We start from the raw sequence: 20,137 nt of genomic DNA, 5'->3' as shown, positions 1-20,137 counted from the left end.
CTATGTCCTCTACCTCCTGAAACATTAGCACATCCATGAAGATGCAGTTCATTGCCATGGGTTCCCCAAAACCCACACAGAGGTGCAGAAGTACTGCCTAGGTACTCAATACTGAATAGCTAGCTAGCAGCACACTGTAGCTCTTGGGTGCTGACAGGACAAATTGCATTGTGAACCTCCTGTGGCTTGTAGACCATATTCTCTGGCTATTTACTTTAGAGTAGAAGTTTCAATTTCTGTACCAATGCACCCAGCTGAAAAACATGGGTCAAAGCTGTTTACAACTACGAATCATTATTCCAGAGAAGGGGCCAGGAGCAAAACACAGCTCTGCCTCCCAAAAACATTACTAAAATCTGCACTCATTTGGTGATCACATGGGCCATGATCCTGAAATGCCTCTAATTCCAGCAGGGATAAAAATTCCCCTTTGGCATCTACCCCTGTACAAAATGAAGAGAGGCCATGCTTAGGTGACTGGAACTAATGGAGCGGAATGGATATGAGTGCCCTGTCAGCTGCTTTTATATTACAGATAACAGAGGAAGGAACTACCAGCAGTGTGAATACATTCATCACAACTAAGGGAACAAGAAAAATAATGCTAAGAAGCACCAACCCCCAAACATATTCGCTTCCATATATGCTGTTTTCTCTATTGAAAGCCGATACAGATTTTTTTTCCCCGAGACACTGAAAGGTCTGCTGTATAACTTGTTTCAACATAGTAAATAAAAAAAAAATTACAAAGAGTAAAACTTCCCAGAAAAATCAACAGAGAGAATGAGTATGTGTTTGTTTTAAAAGCCTTCATTGCTTAATCTCCTCAGGCAAATGTAATGTGTAAGGGTTACTTTTAATGTGAGAAATAAAATTCCTACTGGCTACTCTCTGAATGTACCGAATTTAACAGAAGGTGACAGTTATGCCGGTTTTCTTGACATTGCATTACTATCAGAGCTTATCTTATTAGACAGTGTCCTAAAGATACAGACCTAAGATTTCCAGAAGGCAAAAAAGAAAACAAAAAAAAGAAAAAGGAGGGAAAAAACCATGAAGAAGGATAGCAGAATACAAATAAAATATTGTAAACTATACACTCTACCTAAATATTCTTACACATTAGTTTCGGCCATTTTAAGTATTTCATCCAGGTAAAACTCACCCACTAAAAGGGTAAGATAAGTTTCATGCTGCAACTGACATTGACACACCATGAATATATTTAACCAACCAAAAAGCACTTCTGTCCATGTTACTAAAATGGTTAATGAGAGCAAACATGAAAATAAAACTGTAAAAATTATACTTCCCTTTTAATTCTGTCAGATAGATGGCATGAAATTACGTCATGAAATTTACACCACATTTTGATGCTTAGGTAAAAATCCAGTATAAGTCACATTGATCCTCTTAACCTTACAAGGGAAGTCCATGAACTTCACAACTCAGTTGTTTGCTCTGTTCCTTACTCACAGGATGATACACAACATCACTCCATTTGAATTAATAAGCAAGCAGAGATGCAGAATATTAAGAATCTTTCTTACTAATTTTATCCCAGAAAGAAAGACCAGAATGTGTCTAATGCATGGAAAACTTGGAAACAAATTCCTGAGAGGTGTACAGCAAGTGATAAAGCTGGAAAAATTAAAAGTCCCTTGCAATCACAGACACAACGAAAAGCCACTTTCAGTGCCTTGAGCCCACCTGTTCAAGTACTGGAGGCAAAACAGAAACCCCTCATCTCCACAAAATGAAAAATGATGAAAGCTTTGGGTTTGGGTTTGGTTTTGGTCTGTTGCTTTGTTGGTGGGTTGGTTTGGTGGTTTTGTTTTTTTTTTTTTGGGGGGGGGGGGGGTTGCTTGTTTGTTTGTTTTAAATAGGTGAGTTATTCTTTCTTGTCAAAACAGACAACAGAAAAGAGTAGAGTCTTAAGAGTCCTTGCGTGTTACACAGTTTATTCCTTCCAAAGCTTGCACAATTATTTCACATCAGTTTTCATTTCTGAATCATGACATCATTGTGTACAGAATAAAGTTCACTGGCACAATCCAGATCTACTGCTTAAATTACTCTGAGAGCAGATATGATAAGTCATGTTTTTGAACTAAAGAAACACAGCCTTCTCATAGAATGTGTAAAGAGAGAATTCTTTTGTTAGCTGTCAGTGGGGTTTTGCTATCTCTGTTAAATATATAATGGTTAGTGTCATAACAAAGATCAGCCATCATGTTATGGCATTTATCTTCATGAGTGAAGAGAGGAAGGGCTACTGTGATTTATTCCGTCTCTCCTCATGAGACGATTAATGTCATAGGAGATTAGTCTTCAGTACTGACTTGTACACAGAATAAAATACAGGGCTGGAGTGGGATGCTAGGCAGTTTTAATTGCCACAAGTTTGGAAGCCCACATTACTTACAGATGGCACAGTTGACAATTACTCATCTAAGATTTTCAAAAATAGGAGAACATTTTGCAGTTCACTAACTCATATCCATTTTGTGTCATTTATTTGTTCAGTCCTTCTTAGCGGTCTTTCCACATAGTCCTTTCCCCCGTCTCATCACCTAAGTCCACCCACACTTGTCCTGTTAAATACACCACTTACTGCAGAACTGAAGTCCATACTGGTGGTTTATAGTGATATTTGGCAGCATCTGCTAAAGGTTTGAAAAATACACTATTTAACAACTATTACTAAGAAACATTTGTCACAATACAGGCAGATTAGAAAGAACATAACAGCTCTGTATCTGTGTTTGTATTCATATATATAAACACATAAGCAAAACTCAGGATAGAAGGAACAGCTTTCCTCAAGTTCTGAGAAGAGTTACATGCTCACTTCTTCCCAGGGAACTTGTAAAATAATCTGACCATCCTAAATTCAAGTTAATAATCTTTCAAAAGCCTGTAACTTCAGAGAAATGCACACAGACTATTTTGTTTACATGCTTCTCACTCCTTCTTATGAAAGAAAATACTTCAGATAATACTGTGGTGAAAAAAACATGGTAAGAAAAAGTTCTGTTAAAGAGGGAAGAATTATTTTTACCCCAGAATGGAACATGAATTGTCTGTAGTTCTTAAATTCTCCTTTTCTAGATACTGCTAAATCATGCCAAGCTACGTAAACTTTAACCTTCAATATAAAAGTTGTTTTCTGTTAAAAACAGCAATTCTTTACCATTGGTTTACATCAAATAGAACATATTATTAAACAGCTCTCACCACAAAGCGTTATCTTTATCTACACTTCTCAAGTATTGACTTAAACATTTTTATCAGGCTATTAATCACACCCACATATAATGTGATCAGCAACTGAGACCAGCCCTGACAGTGAGACCAGCCAGGTAACAGGGCAACATTATGGCAGGGAAGAAGTATCACAAAAGCGAAGGACATTTCTTATTGATGGTAAGTGGATAGGAGAGAAAAATCAATGGGTCCTCATCAGTACAACTGTCTACCAGCTGGATGCTGACTTCCCTTAGAGATTTAAACCAATAGGAGCAATCACTTGGCACAGGTAAACTAACTCAATAGGACCTCCAGCCTGTAAAGAAGAAAGGTGAATTGTGACTTCAAAACTGGAGTTCATAAGGAGACAAAATGCTGATTGTTAAACAGTTTGTAGCCAGATCTCAAACCCAAATACAGAACATGTCTTCCCTCATGGGGGAAGCCCTGTTCAGGATAATCTGCAGTTGTTGTGGAGGCTCCAAACTCCTGACCCTGCTTGAAGGCATTATTCCAAGCTACAAGACTGGCTGAACCCTCCAAGTCAAGATGGACAATCACTGACCAGGTTACAGTGAGAAACGGCCATCAGCCATACACATCATGCAACTACCGTCACCAAACTCCAGAATCACAACAAAGTAATTGGTCAACAGAGAGGAATCACAGAGGATTTTATAAAGGCATGAAAATACAGAGACTTCTCATAAAGCTAGGCTTCCTGTTCAAAACAAGCTTCTATTTTTAAGGGTCCTTAATATCACAGCATATTTCTTATCTAAGACCCCTCACTATCCATTGAACAAATTAAACTGTTACACATCAGGACAATAACTGTAACCCAAGAAAAGCAAGCCAAGAGAGCATAAAACGTGGCTGTTATACAGTATATTCAGTCACGGGGTTTATTCTTTTTCTGTGAGCACCAACATACATACATGTGAGGATCTGAGTTTTCCAAAAGTCACATCTCCTCAGCAAATGCAGCAGCAAAAACTGTCAGCTCCTAGGAAATGCTACTGGCAAATAAATTCAATGTCTATGGGGTTTAGGCACATCATTTTAGATTTAATGTTTTAGAAGTTGATAATAATACACGTTTTAGCTGTATCTTCCATTTCCCTCCAAAAATACCTAGCAATAAGTGAGCAGTAAAATGAAAACTGTTTTATGGAAAAGTTACACTGCCTCAACTTGAACTTCCAGTGTAACTACTGATCTCATACTGTACCTTTGAAACAATGAGAATTAGTAGCGAGATTAGCCTTACAGTTCAAATCCAGGAATGCAATACTCCTTTAACTGTGCCAGACAATCTCATCCAAAGACACAAAATTATACTTAGGAGATTTACATGCTATGTCCTCCAAGGTTAAAACAAAAATAGACCAAGGTGTCCAGAATGACAACAAGAAAACTACCACAGTCTCATATTCAAGCATCATGTCAGACAGACTTTTGGACATGGGAGATTCTAGGAGATTTATGGTTTTTTGCTGCTCTAGAAATAACCTGGGCAAGATAATTTGAAACCAGTTCTGAAAATGCCCATAGGAGATCTTACAACCAAATGGATGATAGAATATTTCAGAAGACAAACTGGTCTCTTCAATTATTTCAAAGGGATTACTTGTAATTTCAACAATACTCCTTTGGCGGATAGCCCATAACAGAACTTGTTCTAAAAACAAACAGAATGCAACATAATCAAAACATAGTATGTCATTTCTAAGACAAAGGCCCTGTCTCTAACACAGAAGACAGAATTTTTTTCATCTTGGTGTTTCATTGGGATCCTTATAGTCCCAAAGTTTGAAAAGAATCCAAACTTTAAAGATGAAGGTTGGGGGACTTTAGCTGCTTATCTAATTAAGTAAAATCGTAGCAAAATAAACAAACAAACAAACAAAATGCAATTTTATCCTAGAATTCAGAAGGGTTGTTTTTTTTTTTCCTCATTTCTTTCCTTGTTAGTCATAGGTTTGGGGTTTTTTTTCCTTCCTTCAGTATATTTGCTGTTCTACTTCTCATTGGTATAAGAACAACTCCACCTCTTCTTCGCTTCCCAATGCAGCACTACCATTTTTCTCCCCAGGATTACATCAGTATCACCCAGGCACACACTCTTTTCACCACATGACATGCCAACAGACATAAACCAATTTCATTCTCTTCTACTAATCCCAGAAAATGTATGCAAGTACTAAAAGTAATAAGCTTCATAACTATTATTATGTATGTATGTAGCACTTAAAACCTCTTTTTTTTTTCAGAACATTAATACTCAGAATGTTTTCCCCAGATCCCTTCCCGCCTGCTCCACACACATATTTTTCTATAAAATTAACTCCAACATTTAACAACACTTTAACACATGAAGCTTCTTGCCGTAACAGCTCTAAGAATGCTGATAACAGCAAACAGGTGCACTGAATTTTTAAAATTTTTTTAAACCACTCATTCTCTTTGCAGCTCTTTCAGAAGCATTTCCAAACTACCATGCGTATAAACCAACCTCAGTTATCTAGGCAGCCATTTTTGTAGATCTGGCTCAGAATGAAGACAGGAGCATTATTTTACTTCATTTAACATTACTTTAAATAGCTTGAAACATTCTCCTACAGCTCAGACACTAATATAATGAGTTCACGCATGAAAATTACAGTGTGAAACGGAGTCTGTTCTCATTAAGGATAGTTAAAATTGGCTACACAGACAGAGATTTTAATTTTGTTCTTTTAATTTAATGAAAGCGTTAAAGATTTAGAGAATAATAGTAAGATGAGAATGTTTTGATAATGTGTCAAACAGTCTATCTCCAAGCAAAGTAGGTAACCCTACAAATTAATGGAGACAGAAGTGTTCTCTTTTGCAACATAACAATTATTTCAGTAGACATTAATCTACAAAAAATTCTAATAGATTCTAATAGATCCCTGAAGAAAAAAAAAAAAAAAAAAGAAACTCCCACTTAGGCCAAACTAATTTAACAGATTAAGATATCTTAGATTTTTTTTTTTTGGCTGGTTGGTTGTTTTTTCTAGACAGATTAAAAATAAAGACAATGCTTTTTCTGATCTAACTTCCAACATCCATACAAAACATTCTTGATCAACTGCTTTGACTCTATTATTCCAAAGCTTTTTCTTGCTCCCCATCTTCTGTTGCAGTTTTCAATCCGCAGTTCACAGACCAGTTGAAAGACCTCCTTTTTAGAGGCCATGAAACACAACAGCTCAAATGATTGCTCAGACACTGACTTCATCCTCAAGGCCTTTCACTCTGCCCACTCCTCTTATTGCTTATCTCTTGCACTGTATCCTGCACCCTTCAGTCAGTCAAGCATCTGTTTGTTCACTTCTCCCACATTTACGATCTCTTTCATTGGAAAACCCCCCAGACAGCCCTATATGAGCTCTGCAGTCTCCTCCTCAAGCACTGCTGCTGCTGTGGGCCTGGAGGCTAAATTAACAACCCACAATGGTTACAGTTAACATCAAACATTTACTGTGAAGGGCTGATCGTAGCACAGGTATTGAGAAGTTCCTGTGGAGATACTTAGTAAATGCAACAATCATCATCAATGCACATATACAGCATGCACTAACTTGCACAGCCAGACTGATAAAAACCTCCAAATTTACCTTGTGAAGCCACAGCCCTCTAGTTCTTAAGTGCTTCTACAGCTCTAAAAAAGAGCATGTTTTAACATCACAACCACTTAGTGGGGCTCGCCATCATTTGAACACTGTATCACAAAGAGCAGGAAAGATCCTTCTTCATAAGATAACTGCAGCGTTCAAGCTAGCTTAAAGCAGTAATTCAATTTTCTTTCAGTATCTGCTCTTTGGGGGCTGATCCCAGGCTCTAGAAACCACAGTATTCACTAACAGACTTTTACTAAGGACAAGAAGCATCAGTCCAAGACAAAGACACTGGGTTGCTTATCATTGACAAGTTCCACTCAGATGGGTACCTCTCATTCCAGAAGCAATAAGGGAAATTGGCTGATCTCTGAACACTGACTGGAGGAACAGTATTTTAGCATGAAAAATTTGGTTTGCAAGATGAAACAACCACACAACTGGACCAACCCAAGAGCTGGAAGCAGTGTCCATTTCCTGCTATTGCTGTCTACCCAAAGGATGCTGGGGCTCATTACGGGCAGACCAAATGTCGCAGACACATAGATTTGTTTCTATGGTTCTCCCAGTCTCACAGGGCTGTAACCCAGTAGTTGACTTGAAATATAAATATAAATACATATATATTAAAAAAAAAAGATTTGGACTGCTAAGTCAGGAATTCGAGGGACCACATCAAAGCATGCAATCCTTATTCTGTCCTCCCAGCAAATATTTCCTACTGGGATACCTGGCAAAAAGTACTTCAGCTATTGCCCAGGAGGACTCTGTTGTACTGTGATGTACATTTGAAGTCTCCAGCTGCACAGATGTACTGGGCAGGGTGAAGTAAATCATCACAAGAATCTCCACCATTATTTTAAAAGATTAGTAATCTTATAAAAGACAGCTCATGCTTTATGCTACCGTTTCCCCTTTCTTTTCTACCATCTGGCCTGATGGACCCAAGCACTTGCTGAACTGTCCAGCCATTCTGCTGATGTGTGCTTGACAGATGTTTAATAATGCAACACAACTTGACAGCACAGCATCCTGGGAACAGGAGAAAAGGAAGACAAACAACCTGTTTGACAAGGATTGCCAGCGTAGCAAAATTGGCAACGCAGATTTTTCTTATTCTCGGCCAGAAAAGAAATTGTTTCAAACTGAGAGACCTCAGTACAAGAACAATCCGGGCAAACACTTGGTAGTCCCTGACACCTTCAGAATGGTACACACTTGTGGAGCCATGGGTCATCTTGAAAGCAATAACAGAAAGGTATTAACATACCTTCAATAGTAGTTTATTTGAAAGTGTTTTCAACAGTGATTTACTGAGCTTATTCCACAGCTAGACAGCAAGCCCCACTAAGTTATTCTACTTTTTTTTTCTTTTTAAAACAGAAGATGAGTTCTTGCAAGATGTCTCAAAAACCTGCATGATGAATGAAATAATGAAATAGATTAGAATGCATTAAGCACTACTGCTCTAAGCACAAACCTGCTGCAGCATTGCTACATCAAACTGCTGAAAAAAATCCAGAGACTAAGCCTGAAAAAGCCTCAAAAAAGCAGAGAATGTGAACAAGCACCATTAAATGGATACAGAATTCTCAATCTGTACAAGAAAATTGATGTTTTCTGTCTAGTCACTATCAGAAAAAAAGAGGTAACGATGCATTTGAATTCTAAATCATGCCCATTGGACAACTTTTCATAATCATTTTATTCTCCTAGTTCTCACATTTTTTTAAGTAGGATGTGAAATTCCACAAAAAGACCAGATTCAGGAAAAGGCCAGAGAAGTCCTAGCTCCTATAGGTAACGAAAGTTACCAAGCGGTTTTACTGATTTCACAAAACTAAAACTAATTTGGGGCGTGTGACTGATTTTTAAGTCTAAACAGACAAGGTGACCATGAGGCCCTTTCACTTCATCTTCTATGATTATGGGTTCTATGATTATCGAAGTAATGCTCTAATTAAGATGCTTTTCCCACTCTAAACACCAAATACCAAAGAGGTTCTCATTGGTCTTACCTGTCTAGAATTTCTAAATGACAGAAAAGCCAAATGAGATGAAAGAAGCTGGTGTGATCAGTGTGTCATAATTTTGAGATAACTGCCAGAATCTTGGTCCAGAAGAATGACAGCAGGCTAGGGCCAATAAGGGTCTATTTTCTCCCATTACCCTTGCTAGGAAATATTGGCAGATAGGCATAGTGACATGGAATGTCACATGCTTCTGTGATACAGCAATGCCAACAGATATCCCAGCAGGTGGTGGATAACTGGGAATTTTGAGGCATAAAAAGAATTAACATTTATGCAAAAATAGACATCAATAGATGTATTGAAACATCTGGATGTGGAATTTGTTCAGTTAAAACTGATGGAACTGAAAGAAAAATAATCGAAACAGAAAGTTATCACTTAATGAAGCATGAAGTTAAGTACTTTGGCAATACAACGATAGTGGTAGACCCTCATCTATATAAGAAGGTTCAAGTCGCAAAGGCAAGAACAAATCATACGCGGCATGAAGATTGACCGTGATTTACTATGGTCTGTAGACATTTCACAAGGCATCTCACCAACTATAGTGAACCACTACACACAGTTAGGCAGGTTCTCCAGGCTGCTAAGAGTCAGCTGAGACGGAATAAAACTTTGACCTTCAAATGGTTGACATACACTTTGGTTAAGGCTCTTTTCCCTCTCTAGACATCGTTATACAGGAAGCTAACCAGGATAAAGCAATATAAACCCTGACTAGAATGACTGCTTCACTAAATTCCTGATCCTGTTTATAATTAACCAAGATCACAACAAGAAAGAGAGAAAACGGCTTCGACATTAAGTTCTCCAAACCAAATCATCTACTAGCTCAAGATGCTTGTCCTGTCAAGGAACACTTCTGAAGTCGCAGATGTTTAGAAAACATTGTTATCTGTAAGTCAGGCTATGCTCTATAGGATGCAACTGTCACCCACAGGATAATAATCTCTAGACTTGAGCCTCTACAAGCACTCGGGAGATTCTCATCATCACAGGCTTGGCTAGATCAATCTACATATATAGGAGGACAAGTTTTAAAACAGAGTATGTAATGTGTGCCTTCTAAATAAATTATTTTCTGATGCTCCAAAATCATGAACAATAATCTAGGACGTGACCTGGAATGTCTTCTACAGAGAACTACAGCCCAATCCACTTAATGAGTCTGTGAATGCTCCTGATGATTCCAGGGCAACAGACTGAACTGTGGTTGCCGATCCTGGCAAATGTTGTCAGACAGAAACTAAACTCAATGCTACACTACAAAACAAGTCTCCTCAGACACCTGAGATACAGGATGCCACATCAGACTCAGAACCTGCAATGTAACAGCTGCATCCCATATGTTAAAAACCTCATCTAAAAGAGCCTCCGATACTGAGGAAAGCTACATGCCAGGGTCCACACAGACTTTGTCCTGCTGAGCTCAAGCCATTAAAGACAGCTAAACTCTTAACCTTCAAACAATGAAAACATCAGATCCCCCCCCCGGTTTCCTGTTCCAATGTCATAAACACCAGAGCTTGCTTAGACCAAAGTGAATGGTGCTGCTCTAGATCCCTCCAACACTAAGTGCAGTCCCCAACCCCAATCAGTGCACTGACACCAAAGAGGCTCTAGGAAGAAGGTATGCACTGCCAGATGGCTTATTAACTGTCTCCTGATACTCATGATGTCTGTGCTAAAGTACTATAGTCATAAGTGGATATATTTAGGTAGTGGTCTGCTTAAGGTATGATATTCAGAAAGACGTAGGTCATCCCTTCAAACCAAGATTAGCTGCAGGTAAGAAGGCACCTCTCTACTCTTTTTACATTCCCAGCAGGTACATCTCCTCCCAAGAAACTAACTCCAGCAATAGGAAACTATCTAGCAGGACTTCACAGACACAGAGCAGCCTCAGAGGGCCAGCGCATCAACGATTTGTGTTTCTTTGGGGAGAGTCACTGTCATTCAAAGTTAAGGGATTAAATAGGCCACCCATTGTCCTTCAGCAGCATGGGGATTTGCTACCCAAACTAACAGGATAGGCAAAATGGGCTGAACCAGGTTGTGTTGCTTAGAGCTGGCTCTATTCCAGGTTGCTGTTCTGCCTTTGCATTGGAAGCTGACTGTTCCACAGTAAAGGGTAAGATAATTGATTCCTCCAGCCTGTAAGTTCCTCAAAAGGAGGATTTGGTCAGTTTCAGCTGGAACCCATGGAATCACAATGAAATAATTTCCACTAATCACATCTTCTCCCAAGTCTTGATAGCAGAAAAGGAGGCCACTATTTAGTTATTGCTATTTACAGGGAATGCCAAGATTATCATCACCATACCCAGGAAAACAGAAAACATTTTGAAGCTTACAACCTTTAAAAAAACCCTATTACTCCAAAGCCAGGAGGTCAAGTTTAGCAAATGACTCTCCAAGTGACTGTAATACGCTGGTCACAGTATAAAGAACAAAGAAAGGCTCCAGCAGGAAGTACAGTGAGTTTGGCTTTTCGCCTTGAGGACAGTGTGCTACGTGGTCCAGACTAGGATGCTGCAATGACACGGTTTGATCCTGGGAATTGGTGAACTGGGCTAGCAAATCCAAAGCAACCTAGCTCTGAAGGGTGGGCAGGGTCTTGGGTGTGGTTAGTGGAAACTATTTCACTGTGATTCCACTGGTTCCGCATGCAGCTGACCAAATCTTGTTTGTGAGAAATTTGTCAGCTGCTGGAAGAAGAAAAAACAGATCAGTTATTTCAACAGAAACATGCAGTATGACAGGAAAATACTGGTTCTTCTACACAGAAAGGTAAGCCAGGAGCCACTAGAACCATTCACTATAACAGTGAGCATTAAATCATACCTTAAGGCACTGAGAATGCCTTCACATTGTTGAGGAATGCTCATATGTAGGTTCCTGTAAGGGTTTTCTCCTATGGTACCCTGCTTTGATAGAAGTAATGTGACATTACTGAGAACAGGTCCTATTCCTCAATTGGGTTCCTGCCTTCCTAAAGGTCTGTGATGCAAAGGGTTAAAGGGCTGTCTCAAGATAAGAGTTAGAATCTCGTTCCTCTCAATCTGCCCTAGAAGAATGCAAATGGTGAGCTGAAATAAATTTATATTTTCTTTGTAGATCACCTTTTAAAATAAAATAAAAAAACCCACACTAACTTCTGTATTATTTCAAACAAAATAAAATACTGACACTTAAAACACAACCACAGGAGGTAAAAAAAGTAAGTGCAGGTTCAACCTTGTCTAACAAGTGCAAAAATTACTTTGAATAAAACAAATTGGAGGAAACCCTAGAGCAAACCAAAATAAAATATAGCTCTTCAAAGCAGCATTGATTGTGGATCAAAGGGAAAGGCCATCAAAACTTCCCAAGCCACAATGTTTCTGCAAGTCTGAAAAAGAATTAACTCAGAACAAATATGGAAATAATAGTAGGTCTCTGTTAAGCCAACAACAAAGAAATCCTTAATACCATAAATCAAAGTTATGTCAAATTTCCTATTTTTAAAGATACATGAAGCGCCTTTCAGACAATTCTTTAAAATGTTATTTATAGTAACAAAAGCAAAGACTTAAGATAAAAGTCAAAGGGATTATCATCAATGGTCTAGCTACACAGAAGTTACTCTTGCAATTTTTTTTCATTTGTGGTCTTCAAATATGAAGATGTAATGCAAAAATACTTCCATACCGCTATACAATCTGTTTCAACTACCCTATCTTAGCAGACCAGATGAAGCAAAAATCAGCTTTTGGACAGCCAGCCACATTAAACAGTAACATGCAAGCTAACAATTCCAATGGGCTTTTGTTGCTTTTCATGGGTTTTTTTCAGCATTGGCTTCCTTAATTAATAAGTTTAATTTTCTTAAAGTTTACAGGAGCAAGAGAACAACTCTTAATTAAGAGCTGGATCCTGTCAGGAAACTAGTGCAAGAAATACAAGAATTATGGTATGAATATTACTCACCCAATATGCACACGTCACCTGAACCATGAGGACTCTCCATAGCACCATAAAGCACATAGTCTTCAGTAACACAAGAAAACCCTTCTTTCAGAATAAAACTTGGAGAAGAAAGAGCAAAAATACTGGAGAGGAGATCCAACACCAAACAAGCACTACTGTTCTCATTCTTGGGATTTTCTTCTGCTTTATTGTCAACTAGTGGTAGAGACTTCACTGAGCTGCCTTTCAAAACACCACTTACAGGAAAGAGAAGAGGGCAATAATAAGGGCAAGCTATTAATAAAAAATCCTTTTAAAATGTTACCACAAACTATCACCCTTCATAGGCAGATGTTCTATGCTTCGCACATACGCTGAGCTCTGCATTCCTGAAGTGAGCAGCCTCCACTCATTTTGCTCAGGCCTCTTTCACCTTTCTATACCACAAATAACAAAGGATCATGTCTAGCAGTCAAATGATAAAAGTTGGATCACTGCTACCTACTTAAAACTGTTATCAGTTCTTGTGTGGCAGAGTATCCTTGGACACGCTTTGTTCTCAGTGTTTTTCATTTCAATATTTTTTACGCAGTATCTTATGGCATGAAATTATTAAGAAGCAGCATACACTATTTCAGGACTTTCAGCAACTGCTTGAGAGTCCTTGTGAGTTTAAGAACAGCTGAAAATAAATGGATACAAGTTTTTTCAACTGGAAGGTATCATTACAAATTGCTTAAACTACTCAAGTGTTTAACCTTTCTATTCAATTTTTATGAGTTCTGTGTATGACCAGAAAACACCAATATGGTTTCAACAAATGAGGATCAACTGAAAGACAGAGGAAAAACAGGATGTTTCTCCTCCTTCCTTTAAAGATTTTCTTTTGTTCTCATTCTTTTAAGTGTTCTGTCTTAATCCATCAGACACAAAAAGCAGAAAACTGGTTTGGAGATAATGCCCAGGTCACACATAAGTATTGCTGTAGTCTGCTGCAAAGTACAAAGTGAGTTGACATATCGGGTCTACATCAAAGATATGCCCTTTGGCAGGTTGTAAAGACAGGTTGCAATTTTGTCCATAAAAACGCATGTTCTACAAAATGGGTTCTGTAACATGAACTGTTAGTGGTATGCCACCATTCCACTGATCCTGCACATGCGTTCATTTCTCAGGAATGCTTGTAAGCTGGCCTATGCCTTGCCCTAAGATAAGCAGACTTGCATGAAGAAAAAAGCAGCATGTCGCAGACAGAAAGATTCAATTCTCTGCAGGAGACTTCTTCCACAAAATGCAAGTTCCAATACAGGACATGCCAGTGGCTCCTGCTTTACTGCCTATATCACATACGTGGTATTTACAGCAAGAGCTGAATATAATGGGAGTCCTTTCCTGCTTACGTTTTAAAAATTAAGGGAACAGCTTGAAAAAACACTGCATTGCAGGAACTTAAGTTTTCAAAGACCCTTTAATCAAATACCAAAAAACAGTAAACGCAACACTGACTGTCAGTTTGGAGCCTGACCACTTAGGCTTACACATTACAATGTATTTTAAGACTGTCACGTAATATATTTTTCTAAAGTACTTCTGCTTCTTTCATTGTGAATGTGGGAAATGGAGAGCTGTGTAATGATTTCAGGCTCGAGTCCAGTTTTTGTACTCCTTTTTATCCGTAACTATTACATAGTGCATTATGAGTTTCAATATAGATTAAATATAGAGACATGACCATATCCATTTCTCTCATAATTACTGTGAAAGAAATAGCAATAGACAGTGAATGAGGCGAAAGTGTAGCCACAGAAGGAAGATGATTTTATGACTATGGAACAGAACTACTACGGAGACGCTGTTGGTACCATAACTGCCTCTCCCACAGATTTCCTGCACAGCTTTGAGTAAGGTACTTAATCTTTCCGTGCCTCAACTCTTCATGGGTAAAGCAGAGGTCAAAATACTTAACTTCATAGGCATGTTATAAGTATAGAAACATTTGCGTTTGGGAAACTACTGGGTGTTGCTAATAATAGCTATGTATGTACGATTGAAACATAAAAGAAAAATACATTTTAGGACTGAGTTTGAAAGGTGTATAGAAAATTAAGTATGGCATCTCACATCAAACAAAGAAAATAAAATGAAAAATCAGGAGCTTTAGTGAGTGTACTTAAAGTATTTGGGAAACTAGCATGAAGTACGTCATTTAAAGTCTAGATTGTAATATATGGACGTGCACAACACAGTGAAAAAGCAATGCCAGCAATGTTACCTCTGTCATTTCATACTTTTTAGCACTTCACTTTGAAAGCCCAATATTGTTGTCATGTAAAGTGCTTTTGTAGAAAATTTAACACGTAAATATCCATACATTTGTTGTATGTATTAATTCAACCTCTTGTTCCTAAAAATAATTCAGCAGCATACAATTTTACAACATATTGATCTATGTAACTCACAAGTCATTTTTTGTGAGTAGGTATCAATCACTTCATTGTTTACTTGTCGTTGGAAAGAAATTGATTTAATCAAACCTTGCAGTAATACATTATTGACGTATCCCAAGAAAACGAAGTCATGACAAACCATCAGGGTCCTAACATAAAACACTGTAAGGAGTGGCAATTTTGGCTTCATTCTTTTACTGTGATTTGCAAACATATGTCACTATACAAGCAAAGGCTGGTGCAAGACTGTAGTTGGTCTGAGCAGCACCATGTATCATTCACATAATAAACTTGGGACAAGTTCTCCATAACTTGGCAACCCCAGGAGGCTAGACAAAACCACACTGTGGACCTTGTGTATCTCCACCACTTATATACAGCAGTGTATCATTTTTACTCGATTTTAGCAAACTATGACCCTTCTGGGGGGAGCATGAGGTGATATGACATCATGAAAATAAGAGAGAGTCTTAGCCCTTCTCCTCAGCACTGGCTCAGCCTTTGTTCTCCAGAGGCTTTAAACTTCTCCATATATCGGACCACACGGGAATAGCAATTTTACCTGATATACAATAAAATTCCTTTATGCACATTTGTCAAACAAAATACAGCTTGTAGTGGCAACTGCAGCAGCAACTTGAAAGAGTAAAGTTAGAATAGCATTTGATGTATTTTATAGACCTTTGAATATGTTGCCAGTTTAAAGCATGGAGAAACAAATACTGTAGCAACAGCCACTGCCAAAATTATTTTGGCAAAGGTGAGCATTTTACAGCAGCTAAACTTTTGTAACAAGCGTGAGAAATAAGAGAGGACAGTAGCAACACTGTATCAGAACATCTTCACTAAAGCCGCATTATTACAAAATGTTGTAGGATGTACAACGAGCCGTACCAGAATTTAGCACTGACCAAGCATATGAGAATACCTCGGTACAGCTTACAGAGACATCTATAGGTAGTGTCTGTCTAATACCTTATAATTATTTACGTAGGAGAGAGAGGCTGAACTTCCTCTGTAGGAATTTATACAAGGTGAAAACATTTTTACAAGAAACGTGCTTCACAGCTAAACAAATAATAGTAATACGATATCAATACCCATTACCAAAAACAGATGTACCATTAGCACAGACATGTTCCTTAAGCAATTAAGTCTGTATCAGCGATGGATAAAAGATAAAGTTGGTGTAGACACAAAAAGCAATATAACCAGCAGCCTGTCGTTCTAGCTTTGTCATCTTTCTACGCACCGAACTGAAGCTGAACCAGACCCAACTTTGCAGAAGACACACAAACGTGTACGACCATACATGCTGTATTGTGCGTAACTGTTTGCTGTAAAATTCCTAGAAAGGAGAGAATCCATACATACTCGGAAACTGAAAAACAACATAAACAATGTGTGCTATTACACTTAGGAAACAATAATACGGAATCATGAAAACAGATACAGTAGGGTAAGGGAGACAGTTTCTTAATGAAGTGGGAATGGACTAGGTCTCCAGAGCCACAGAGCCTTTCCAGAAGTGGGTTTGACTGCCCTGGATATTTCCCTGCTCAGTGGGGGGAAGTAGAGTGGGTGAAGGGAAATCCCAGGACAGAGTTCTCTCCAACGTCCTCACCCCGCACCCCAGTCCTCCTGTCCGCACTAAGGGGATGAAAAGGCAATTCCCAGATATTTCACTTTTCTCTAGAATTAAAAGGAGGGATTTTCTTGGGATATCTGATGCATGAAGTTGCAGAGATAGAAACGATCCCTGGGTATTCACACACACACACATGCAAAAGAAGAAAAGAATAGGCATTTCCTCACACATACACCGAAGAAGGGACGTAGCTATTTCTCCTCTCCAGGCGGGGACGGGAGGAGAGCCGCGGGCTGCCTGCACCGCCAGCTCGGGCTCACCCACGCTCGGAGCGGGCTGCCCCGGCACCCCCTCACCAACACCCCCCCCCCCCCACGCAGGCACGCCCGAGCTCCCCTCACGCTGGGGCACCCCGGCCTCTCCCCTCCCTCAGCCACCAACTCGCACACGCACAAGCTCCCTCGCACACTCCCGCCCTCAAACCCTCGCACACGCACCCTCCGGCTCGCACACTCTCCCGCACAGGCACTCCCTCACACTCACGGACACTCCCTCACACACACACACACACGCGCGCGCGCGCACACGCACGCACTCCCCCCTCGTTCTCCCTCTCACGCAGAGTCCCTCACACGCTCTCCCTCATTCTCGCTCGCACTCCCTGTCTCACTCACTCACTCACTCACTCACACACACACGCTCCTTCTCCCTCCCCCCCGCCCTCACACGCACGCTCGCCCCAACGGCCCCAACGGCCCCAACCGCCGGCAACAAAGCGGCGGGCAGCGCGCCGGGCTGGCGGCGGGACGCGCGCGGCGCGCGCACACACACGCGCGCACACACGCACACACACACAATGCTGCCGCGGCACCTACCAGGCGGGCAGCCTCGGCCCAGGTGCGGTCCTTCTTCTTCCTCTTGTCTTTCATGTTTGCATCTCATTGAGGTGGTTCTGGGGGGGGGGGGCGGGGGGAGGGCGGACCGGGGGGGGCGGGGGGGCCCGGAGGGGTTCCGCACGGACAATGATACGGTGACACCGAGCTCTGGAGCCCCCGGGGCGGGAGGGGCGGGGGAGGAGGAGGAGGAGGAGAAGAAGGAGGAGGAGGAGGAGGAGGAGGAGGAGGAGGGGAGAGGGGGCCGGGCCGGCTCGGCTCCCCGCAGCGGCGGCGGCGGCACAGCTGACAGCTTGAGGGATGCTCCGCTACGCTCACAACAATGCACTATGACGTCACGCGGGGGAATGGCGCCCGCACCAAACATCCCCGCGGCGGCGGCGGCGGCCGCCCTCGCGAGGAGGCCGCCCGAGAGCGCTGCCGCCGCCGAAGCCTCGCGAGAGCGGCCGCGGCGCCGCTCTCCCCCCGGGCTGGGGGCGGTGGGGAGGGGAGCGCGGCGGGGGCAGGGCGGCAGGGAGGGCGGCCGGACTACAACTCCCGTGGTGCAGCGCGGCGGGCGGGGCACCTCCCCGGGGACGCGGTGCTGAGGGCGCTGCCGGGGCGGGGGCGGCGGCGGCGGCGGTCGGGCGGGTCGGCCGGCCGGCCGGCGTCGTCGGTCGTGGCTGCTGGCGCCGGCGTCGCGGCTGGGGCCCCTTCCCGCTCGTGGCCCGCAGGCCGCTGCTTTCCCCGTTTCACGCCCACAGCGCTTTCGGTAAACCCACCCGAAAATAGGGCCCGGCCCGCCCCCGGCGTGCGACCTCCTCGCTGGCGCTTACTTACGGCTGGGGCCGGCGGCGGCCGCGGCGGGGCCGGGCGGCGCTGAGGGGAGCGCGGCGGGGCGGCCGGCGCCTCTGTGGCCGCGGCGGTTCCCGCCGGTGCCCTCCTCGCTTCGTGTCGACCCGCCGTGCCGAAATGTGACAAACCGAAGCCCGGCCGCAGAGGTGCCAGCTCGGAGGGATCCCGCGGTAGCGTTTTGGCTCCTTTTTTCTGGTCGGAACAGGAAAGAACATCTTGTTCCAGTGTAAACAAAGGAGTTGGTGTGCCGCGCTCGTAAAACTGCCGGAGGATGTTGTTATTTACTGGATGACCTAGGATTGAGGTAGCCGCCAAGTGCGAAGCAAAGGACTTTGCACACCTTCCTGAGTTGCAGGGTATTGTGGTGTGGCTTTTCTCCCTCTGTTTCCTCCCCTCTCCCAAATATTAAAGTACACATGGAATACTACTGAAATATATTTGGCATTTGTTGTTCAGACTGAAATGAGTTAGAAATTATTCAGGCTCTTGTGTATCCATCTGTTCAGTCCCTGCTCCCTCCTTCGTCCCTCTCCCAGCAGTGCCCCTGTTCCGCCTTGCTTTCTTGCCTTTGGTAACATTAAACCTTATTTTCCCACAAATGTACAGTTTACTGGGGGAAAAAGAAAAACCCGCTCCCAGCTACCATAATGCTCAGGCTGTTTTATCTAGAAAAGGACTGGGGGCAGCCCTGAAGGAAGCAGAAGTGGCAACCTGATAGCATTCCCAAAACACTCTCAAAGAGCACTCAGATGGTGTACGGTGTTCTGGCTGCAGATGCATCCCGCTCTTCCTCCTCATCTTTATGTTCTAGTTGGAAATGATACACGGGAAATAGTTCTTCACCATGACACCTTTCCAGATTTCATAATTCATTCCCACATAAAATAAAAATATTAATGAAACAAAATTCTATTAAAACAGCTGCTTTTAAATTTAATTTTGATTCCAGAATGTATAGTGTTGATCAGAGGATTTGAGTATGCCTCAGAAATGTTCTTGAGAAAATTTTTGTTGCAACTGGAATGGTTCATGTTCTACAGGTTGTGTAAAAATGTTTACAATCATGCAGTTGTCAAAACAGCTGCATATTCCTTTGTTATTTACTGAATAACTTCTTTGTCACCTTAGTAACATTTAGAAAGGAAATGCTTGCTATTAGTATCACTTCTTTGTTTATGTTTTGTTTCTTTGACTTTGTTTTCTGCCTTTTATGTCTCTGTCCTTCCTTTTTCTTCCTTTTGCATTTCCTCACCTTTAGGAGCTTTCTATTCCTACACCATATAGGCTTCATTTATGTCTCATCCCCCCTGCTAAAAGCCGAAATCTCTAGTAATTAAGTACCACATTAAAACCGCCTTTAAAAGACCCTCATTGTTTTCAGTATTGAAACTACAACAAAACAAAAAAGCATAGGCAGGTTTATCAGTCACTCCCGTCATAAGTGGCTGTTTTAAGACTGAAAGAAGTGTTCTGCATTGGTTCCCCATCTGTTCGCAGGTAG

General features: G+C 41.5%; 1 protein-coding gene across 1 annotated transcript in view; it reads right to left on the bottom strand.

Annotated features, from left to right (window-relative positions):
- The window catches only part of ASXL3 (ASXL transcriptional regulator 3), a 131,804-nt gene extending 113,987 nt beyond the window's left edge, over nucleotides 1-17,817 (bottom strand). Inside the window, exon 1 of the mRNA XM_075706121.1 lies at nucleotides 17,785-17,817. The gene's annotated coding sequence lies outside the window, so the exon portion shown is untranslated. The remainder of the gene's footprint in view (nucleotides 1-17,784) is intronic.
- Nucleotides 17,818-20,137: the final 2,320 nt, after the last annotated feature.

Source organism: Pelecanus crispus, chromosome 2, assembly GCF_030463565.1.
Source record: "Pelecanus crispus isolate bPelCri1 chromosome 2, bPelCri1.pri, whole genome shotgun sequence".
NCBI classification, from domain to species: domain Eukaryota; kingdom Metazoa; phylum Chordata; class Aves; order Pelecaniformes; family Pelecanidae; genus Pelecanus; species Pelecanus crispus.
The sequence above is the reverse complement of the archived record's forward strand: the minus strand, read 5'-3'. Positions and strand labels throughout refer to the sequence as shown.